Raw genomic sequence first — 9,879 nt, forward strand, 5'->3', positions numbered from 1 at the left:
CAGCACAAATCCCCCTGCAAACCCTCAATCCAGAACTCCTGCCAGAAAGAACTGCATCATCCCTCTCAAGACTGCGCAGTCATCCAAGATGCTCAATCCTCCTGCCAAAATGCTGATGAAACTACTGCAAAAATACTAATGGAAATACCTTGCCCGAGCAGGCACTCGAAGTCCCCCGAGGCTAAGGGTGAGATCTCCGAATGGAGAGACTCAATGCACTAGACAGTGCTGCAAACTAGCTAAACAACCAGCGTGCTCTAAGTCGAAGTGACTAGCTCAAATGCACATAATCAAATGCCAAAATGAGGAGGCTCCTCTCTCCTTTATAGCATTGGCCTCTCTCAATCCCAAGGCTCACCTCCTCCAACGTAGCTTTCCTCTTGCCACGTGTTTCTCACCATCTGCGCAGTCACTCTAAGTGTCTACGTGGGCCCCTCCTCTACGTGGTTCTTTGGCCCCCCTTGGCTCACCTTTTAAGTTACAACATTGTGCTACTAGGGAGTGTCTTTATTCATGAAGTGAGTATGTTCCCCTCTCCTCACCTATTTATTTATAAATAGCTATAGAAGGCAAAATTGAGCAAAATCAAATATTCCAATTAGCCATGGCTAATTAGGAATATTAGTCTCCCTCAGCAAAATGTTGCTTGTCCTCAAGCAACTGAAGTGATGGACGCTGCAAGATCTTCTCACTCTCCCAAGTGGCATCCTCATCCGGTAAATTCTTCCACCTCACCAAGAATTCCCGGACTATCTTGTTCCGCAACCGCCTCTCCCTGGTATCAATAATAACCTCTGGCTGCAACACCAAATGCCCCTCATCATCTGTGGGTGGTAGCTCATCTGTCACTATCACATGCTGTCCCAATGCCTTCTTCAAGCATGATACATGAAAAATGTTATGAATCTTGCTGCCTTGAGGCAGCTCCAACTCATATGCACCCTGTCCAATCCTGCGTATCACCCTGTATGGCCCATTAAAGCGGGGCTTGAGCTTCTCAGCCCCCTTCTGCTTCAGTGACGACTGTCGATATGGCTGTAATTGTAGGTAGACCAGGTCCCCCACCTCAAACTGTCTCTCCACCCGACCGCTGTCAGCATACAGCTTCTGCTGGTTCTACACTGTAGCCATATTATCCTTGAAATCTCGGAGAATATCCTGACTCTCTTGGATCCAAATCTTGGCTCTCGAAGCCTTTTTAGCACCAAACATCACGTCAGCAAAAGATAAAGGATGATACCCACACAAAGCATAAAATGGTGACATATCGATGGACACGTGATGAGTGGTGTTGTAGCAGTACTCCCCCAGATGCAGCCATGCTCGTCGCTGACCACTGACATAGTTACGCAAGTAGCCCTCCAGCCACTTGTTAACTATCTCTGTCTGCCCGTCCGTCTGTGGGTGATAACTGGTATTAGGTGTCAAATCCGTCCCCACCAACCGGAAAAGCTCCTGCCAAAATCCGCCCATGAAACGGTTCTCCCTGTCACTGGTGATGGTCTTGGGAAGACCATGTACCCTGAAAATCTCTCTGAAGAACAGCTCGGCCACCTGCGTTGCTGTGTAGTGTTCGGATATGGCAAAAAAGTGAGTACTTTGTCAGCCGATCAACGACGACAAAGATGTAATCCTTGCCCTATACCATGGGCAACCCTGTGATGAAGTCCATCATAATACACTCCCATTTCCCCTCTGGAATGGGAAGAGGCTACAATAGTCCTGCTGGATGGTTCATCCCCCCCTTGTTCCTCTGGCAAACATCGCACTCCCAGACATGCTGGAGTACGTCCTCCTTGAGGCCCTTCCATGAGAACCTCTCTCTAATGGCCCTATAGGTTTTGGTAAACCCCTGATGACCTGCCAATGGTGAATCATGTGACGCCTGAAGTATCTTCTTCTTGAGCTGAGACCCCTCAGTCAAGAAGATCCGGTCCCTATAGCAGATGATCTCATCGACCACCCTGTACCTGTCATCCGCCCCCTGCCCATCCAGAACCTCACATGCAAATCTATCCTTGGAGTACTATACTAAGAGTCGAGCCCTCCAGTCTGCGTCTAAGCTCATAAGAAACAACGTAGCTGGCCTACGTGAAAGGGCATCTGCTACCACGTTGTTCTTACCTTTGACATACTCAATGTCAAAGTCATATGCTTGGATCTTGCTGATCCACTTCTGTTGCCTCTCCTATAGTTGCTTCTGCTCCAAAAAGAACTTAAGGCTGTTGTGGTCAGTCTTCACCCTCAGCGTGTTACCCACCAAATATTGTTGGTACTTAGCCAATGCATCAATGTTGCATGAAGCGAGGACGAAGCGGGGACGTTTTTTGGAAGCAGGGACGCAGAAGCGTCATTTTCCAAAAATCTAGGAAGCGAAGCGTCTGCGGAAGCATCTGCTATATATATATATATATATATATATATATATATATATATATATATATATATATTATATTTTTTTGCATTTATATTCAAAACAAACATCCCAAACAGGGGGAAGCATCCAAAACAAGCGGAAGCGTCCAAAACAGGTGGAAGCGTCCAAAATAGGTGGAAGCGCGCTTCCAAAATTCCAGGGACACTTCCTGGACACATCCGCACGAGACGCGCTTCGGGCCTTGGAACTGGGGGGGACGCTTCCTACAACTATGCAATGCATGCATGATGGCCAACATCTCCTTATCGTATATAGAATACAACCTCTCGTGCGAAAGGAGCTTCCGACTCTCAAACGCTATAGGGTGACCTCCCTGCATCAACACTGCGCCGATTCCCTCTCCCGACGCATCACACTCCAAAACAAATGGCTGCGTAAAATCTGGCAGCACAAGCACTGGGCAGCTGCTCATAACCTCCTTGAGCCTGTCGAAGGCTCACTGCGTTGTATCCAACGAACTTAATGCCCCTTTCCTCGTCAAATCTGTCAGGGATGCAGCAAGCTGTGAGAACCCCTTGACGAACTTCCGGTAGTAAGTACAAATGCCAATGAATCCTCGAAGTTCCGTCACATTTCTCGGCTCCGGCCACTGGCCCTGATCTTCTCCTCGTGGACCCTCACTCGATCCACTCCTATGATGTGTCCCAAGTATAACATCTTCGTCAACCCGAACTCACATTTGGAGAGCTTTGCATAGAACTGTTGCTCCTCCAAGATGCGTAATACTGTCTCAACGTGCTGGAGATGCTCCTCCCAAGTCCTATTGTAAATGAGGATATCATCAAAGAATACCAACACAAACTTCCTCAAGTGACTGCGGAAGATGTGATTCATGCAAAACTGGAATGTAGTTGGGGCGATGGTTAGCCCGAAGGGCATCACCAAAAACTCAAAGTGCCCATAGTGACCTCTGAAGGCGGTCTTGGGAATGTCTTGTTCCCTCACACGAATCTGATGGTACCCAGATCTCAAAACAATCTTTGAGAAGAACCGGGTTGCTCTCAACTCATCCATCAACTCATCGATCCTCGGTATGGGGTACCTGTTCTTCAGGGTCTTCTTGTTCAGGGCCCTGTAGTCAATGCACATCCTCAATGTGTCGTCCTTCTTCTTCACCAACAACACGAAAGAAGCAAAAGGACTCGTGCTCGGCCAAATGTGCCCAAGAGCCAGCAACTCTTGAATGATCTCATCTCGATAGGCCTTGGGATGCCTACAAGGGGTAGTAATCACTGCCTGTATGCCCTACTCAAGCTCAATGGTGTGCTCAAACCCCCGGTCCGGTGGCTATCCTGGCGGAATCTCCGCAAATACAATGGCATACTGGTCAAGGATGGACTGTATCTCTGAGTGCACTATCTGCCCTGTAGTCCCTGCCTCCGATGCACGCAATTCCACTGCCCACTCTATGTCTCCCTTCCGGAAGACTGCCTCCATCCGATGAGCTGAAACAGTCTGAGGCGGGTATGTGTGTTGTCCCTGTATATTCTCATGCCTCCCTGTCTTCTCATCATCCCACTCCATCTCTAGGGAAGGTCCATCTCTAGGGCCTTCCAATCTGTAGTGACCTTCCCTAGAGTGATGGGCCACTGAACACCCAGTACTATGTTGGTGTCCGGAATATTAACCACGAAGAAGTGGTCAGTCAGTGTGTAGGTGCCCATCGTCATTGATAACTCTGGAACATAACGAGCACACACCATGGTCTAATCTCCTGGGACCAAAACTGAAAATCCATCGAAGCTCTCTGTCTGTATACCTCTCCGCTCAACCATCTATGCATCGATGAAGTTGTGGGTTGCCCCACTGTCAACCAAAACTGATACCCGCTAGTCACGTACTGTCCCCCGTACGCGCAGTGTCAAATACTTGGGAACTCCTCGCAATGCTGCAAGAGCCCCTCCAATAGGTGCAAAAGCTGCACCACCCGTTGCTGGTGGTGGAGGTGGCAAACGATCCTGCGCGGCATGACTACCTCCTGCCTCCACATCATCCTCCTCGTCCTCTTCCCCGCTTCTCTCAAAGAAGACCTCAATAAAATGTGCTTTGCCAGCAGCACATCTATGTCCCGGTGCCCACGGCTCCTAACAGGTGAAGCATAACCGCTTCTTCTTCAACTCCCTCCTGGCATCATCATCAAGCTGTACTCGTCCTGGATTCCCCTTTGGAAGCGAAATCCTCACATCCTTCCCCTTAGGCTGAAAAGCCTGTCGCTGGGGGTAAGGTGTCCGGGTCCTGGGTAAGACATCCTGTAAGTCCCAGGTCCTGCTAATAGCATCCTGAAGGGTGGTTGGTCTAGCAGATCTGACTAGACCCCGAAGTGGCTCTGCTAACCCCTCAACATACATGTAGATCCTCCGTGTCGTGGATAGATCTGGCACCATCACTGAAACCCTCAAGAAATCTGAAATGTAGGTCTCTGGGCTCCCAGTCTGTTTGAGCCTCGTCAGCTCCACAAAGTGTTGTTCCGAATCCCTCCTGTCAAACCTCTCCATCAATCTCCTGGTGAACTTGGCATATGTCGTCACTGTGGAATGTCCGAGTGTAACCATCCCATGGAACCACCAATCCTGGGCCTCACCATCCAAATGTAATGTCGCCACCTTGATGGCCTCTGTCTCCGACATCTGGTTACACTGGAAGTAAATGTCCAGCTTCTCCACCCAAGACTTTGCCGAACTGTTTGATGAACCATCAAACGTCGGCAAGTGGAATCTACTAGCTGCACGGTGGGTGTCACCATCATGATAATGTCGGTACCCTCTGTGATGGTTGCGGGGTCTACTATCCCACTAGAGCTGAACAAAGTCTCTGAATGAGAGAGCCTCCCTGAACTCCTGCCCACAGGCCTGGTATTCTGCAAAATAATCGCCCATGTGACCGGGTTCTTCCTCCTGCTGGGCTCCGACCCCCGTGTCTGCTCCTAAGAAAGTGGGCATGGTAGAGTGTGTAGGGGCATGTGAGGCCACCTGCTAAGTAGTATCACGCTGCTCTTGCAAATGGTGGGATGCACCCGATCCCTCACCAACCTGGAAAACCCGTGGGCTCTCACACTGTCTAGCCTCTACTGCCGTGAATCTTTGTCCCATCACCTCAATCTGCCTCGACAGATCCTGTACTGATTTGAGGAGCATGTCCGCAAATCTCTTCCCGTCATCATCTGCCATCGGATCCTCCTGCTCTACGCCCACCACAGGCTCCTTCTGTTCTGCGTCCACCACAGGCTCCTCTTGTTCTACGTCCACCACCGGAACACAGTCTCCCTCTCCGTAGGTGTTCTCCAACCTACGCCCAGTGTCTCTGTATCTCCTACCTCTGTAACAGATATAGGGCTTTTCCCCCGGTGTCATAGATTGCTAGCTCCACAGGCTGAGCCAAATCTATGCTCTGATACCACTGTAATATCCCTTATCAGGAATATTCCTCAAACACAAGCAAACTCCAACCAGAGATGGACTAGGAGGGAATTTACCAGATATGTCGCCTCTAAAAAGAGGACGAGATATGGAGGCTACCTGGCCCTTTCCAGACTTTGTCTAGGAGTATAGGAGAAAACACACAAGTGGTATAATAGCCGGGAAGCTCAAAGAGATGAAAATAACAATGGTGCAACATATAACAATATAACCATAAGCAGATACTCAAGAAATGCAGAGAGAAATGCTAAGCCATTTTATTATACTGAGTAATAGAATGAGTGATCAAAAAGATGGCACCTCGACTTGCACAAGGCAAGTGAAGAAATACACTTAGAATAGCAAAGGAATGGCCTCTCTCTGAACTGCGTCCACGCTGCTGGAGAACTACCGTGCTGCTATGCTGCTAGAAATCAAATGAGGATTTGGAGTTGTTCCCCTCCTCAGAAAATATTGAAACTCTGGAATCGAATTCTACTCAGAAAACCCGAAAAACGCAGAAAGCTTTTCTGAAATGGCCGACCCTCGAAAATCGCCCCCTTAAGGACCCACGCAATCCCTCAAGGCTCTGCACTGCTGCTGAAATGAACCCACCACAACTCTGCCTGAAACTCAACCAAAATCCTCCAATATACAAGGGTCGACCCCCTGCTCAACCTCCAAGCACAAATCCCCCTGCAAAACCTCAATCTGGAACTCCTGCCAAAAAGAACTGCGTCATCCCTCTCAAGACTGCGCAGTCATCCAAGATGCTCAATCCTCCTGCCAAAATGCTGATGAAACTACTACAAAAACACTGATGGAAATACCTTGCCTAAGCAAGCACTCGAAGTCCCCCGACGCTAAGGGTGAGATCTCCGAACGGAGACATTTAATGAACTAAACAGTGTTGCAGACTAGCTAAACATCCAGCGTGCTCTGAGTCGAAGTGACTAGCTCAAATGCACATAATCGAATGCCAAAATGAGAAGGCTCCTCTCTCCTTTATAGCATTGGCCTCTCTCAATCCCAAGGCTCACCTCCTCCAACGTAGCTTTCCTCTTGCCACGTGTTTCTCACCATCTGCGCAGTCACTCCAAGTGTCTACGTTGGCCCCTCCTCTACGTGGTTCTTTGGCCCCCCTTAGCTCACCTTTTAAGTTACAACGTTGTGCTACTAGAGAGTGTATTTATTCATGAAGTGAGTATGTTCCCCTATCCTCACCTTTTTATTTATAAATAGCTATAGAAGGCAAAATTGAGCAAAATCGAATATTCCAATTAGCCATGGCTAATTAGGAATATTACAACCGCAGGTAGTAAAGAAGAATTAAGGATCTCAATGGTTGCCAATCCAGAAGAAGTGTCAAATGCTTATGTTGCTCATCATAAAGAAAAGAGATCAAAAGGACGAAGGAAGAAAGTTGACATGTCTCAGATAGAGTGCTATCAATATCATAAGAAAGGTCACTACAAGAGTCACTGCCCCGAGAATCCGAGGAATAAAAAGAGAGGAAGAGATCAAGCCAACTTTGTTGAAGGAGGAGACTCAAAGAAAGTCAAGCCTGAAGAATTCAACATTTGGAACTTACACTATTAAGTCATTTGCTTTACATAACTTGTTTCATATGTTTTAGAATTTATATGTTTTTAACATATCTTTGGAAAAGACATTTTTGTATTGCTTTAAGTTTGTAGGTTTCCCTCAAGCTTTGGAGGGAGCTCCCAAAACCTCTCAAAGATAAGTATCTCATGTCTTTTCATTTTTGGGATCACGTACTCATTTAGTTTTGATTATATTAAATACTAATCACATTTCTCCCTCTGTTCTCTTGATTAGGAAAAAACTCTGCAAGGAGGATCTCTCAAGACAAGTTTAGTCAAGAAACAAAGGTATACTTTGAATTCATTGATTGAAAGGATTATTCATTTGATGATCTATTACTAACCTCTAGCAGCATTGGATCCTAGTGATTCGTGTTTGGGTGATTCATCTCTCGATAAATCTACCCACCCCTAGAAAAGTTCTAGAAAACCCTAACCGAAGGGTATGTTGTTGTAAATGCCTGAAACCCTACGCTGATTAGGGATATTGTGAAATGCTAGTTGAGGTCTTATGGATGAAGTCATGTTTGGGATTTTGGTGTGATTGGGAAACCCTAACTTATTAGGATTGAATAATAAGGTTTGAAATCTCGGAACCTTTGAAATTTTGGTAATGTAGGGTTTGATGTGTGTTCTACATTGGAACCCTAGCTCATTGGGGTTTGGCAGAATATGTGTTCTACATTGGAACGCTAGATTATTAGGGTTTGGTGGAATGTGTGAGCAATACTCTTACATTGTCTTAGAATTGATTTACTTGGTATGTGTTTGTTTGTCTCATCAAAACCTAGTGCAATCAATTGATTGTGTGTCTAACTCTTGTTTAATATTGTTGTGAAGTTGGGTTTGACTAACACATGATATGAAATGTATTTGCATGATGATGAAATCTAGGCATATGTTCTTTTGATTGAAACCCTAGCTTGGTCTAGGTGAGATGTATTAATTTTGTTGGACATATGATATGCTTATGAATTCCTAGATATGTATGTTGACCTAGTCATTGATGGTCATGAGTTTTAGGATTTAATGGAAATCCTTGTCTGAAATTCTAGGATGATGATATTTGGAAATCTAGGGTGTTGTGGCTAAACCCTAGGGAAGTTAAAATTGTCTAGTATGTAACAATCTCAAATCTATGTGTGTAATGATTGTTGAGATTGTGATAATGGAATTCTAAGGTTTTGGAATTAAAACTTAGTCAAAGTAAAATCTTTGGTATATGATAATTCGAGATTTGTCAAGAGATTGTTGAAATCGGAATTTGATGATTGCTCGAAAATCTAGGGATTGCGAACTAACCCTAGTGGTAGTTGGTCATGATAGTGATTGATTGATGATTGATTGAAAATCTAGGGGGCTTGGAACTAACCCTAGTTGAAGTTGGACGGTTATTTTGCATCAGCATGGCTTTTGTCCCTGTCCCTGAAGCATCCACTCAAGCACAAATGCCCGAGTGAAGTCTAGCAAAGCTTGACATGAACTTATCACCAGTTTCATCCTCTCAAAGATCACCTATACCTCCCCTATCCAACTGATAGCTCCCTTCTTAGTGAGGTTTGTAAGTGGTGTTGTCAGTTGTGAGAACCCCTTAACAAACTTCCTATAATAGGTGCAGCGGCCTAGGAAGCTTTTCAATATTGTCACGTTCTGTGGGGTAGGCCACTCAATGATTGCCCTGATTTTTTCTTGGTGTACCTAGACCCCATTTCCCCCAATCATGTGCCCCAAGGAAAGCATCTCAGTCATAACAAACTCACATTTGGACTCTTTTGCATAGAGTTGTTGTTCTTCCTGAATTCCCAACACCTCGTCCAAATGCCTGAGATGATCCTCCCAAGTCCTGTTGTAAATGAGTATGTCATCAAAGAAAACCAACAGATACTTTCATAATTGTTTATTGAATGTGTGGTTCATGCAAGACTGAAATGTAGTAGGAGCATTGGTTAGCCCAAATGGCATAATCAAAAACTCATAGTGCCCGTAATGGCACCAGAAAGTTGTCTTTGGATATCTTGTTCCTGAACTCTAATTTGATGGTAGCCAAAGCAAAGGTCTATCTTCAAGAAGTATTTAGCTCCCCTCAATTCATCCAACAGCTTATCAATTCTCAGAATTGGATACTTATTTTTTATTCTCTTCCTATTAAGCGTCTGGTAATTAATACACGTCCTCAAGGTGTCATCTTTCTTCTTGACTAGCGCCACCAAAGAAGCAAAAGGACTAGAACTAAGACGAATGTGACCCAATCTTAACAACTCCTTGATAGCCTTTTCGATCTCATCCTTGTAAACCTTGGGGTGGTGGTAAGGGTTGGTTATGACTGCTTGAACCCCTTCCTCTAACTCTATGACATGCTCAAACCCTCTATATGGGGGTCTACCTAGAGGAATATCATCAAAAACTTTTTGATGTTTATGAAGTAATACTTGGATATCATTGG

This window comes from Pinus tabuliformis, chromosome 1_2 (assembly GCF_031772625.1).
Source record: "Pinus tabuliformis cultivar Carrire ecotype Pingquan chromosome 1_2, CPIR1, whole genome shotgun sequence".
NCBI classification, from domain to species: Eukaryota; Viridiplantae; Streptophyta; class Pinopsida; order Pinales; family Pinaceae; genus Pinus; species Pinus tabuliformis.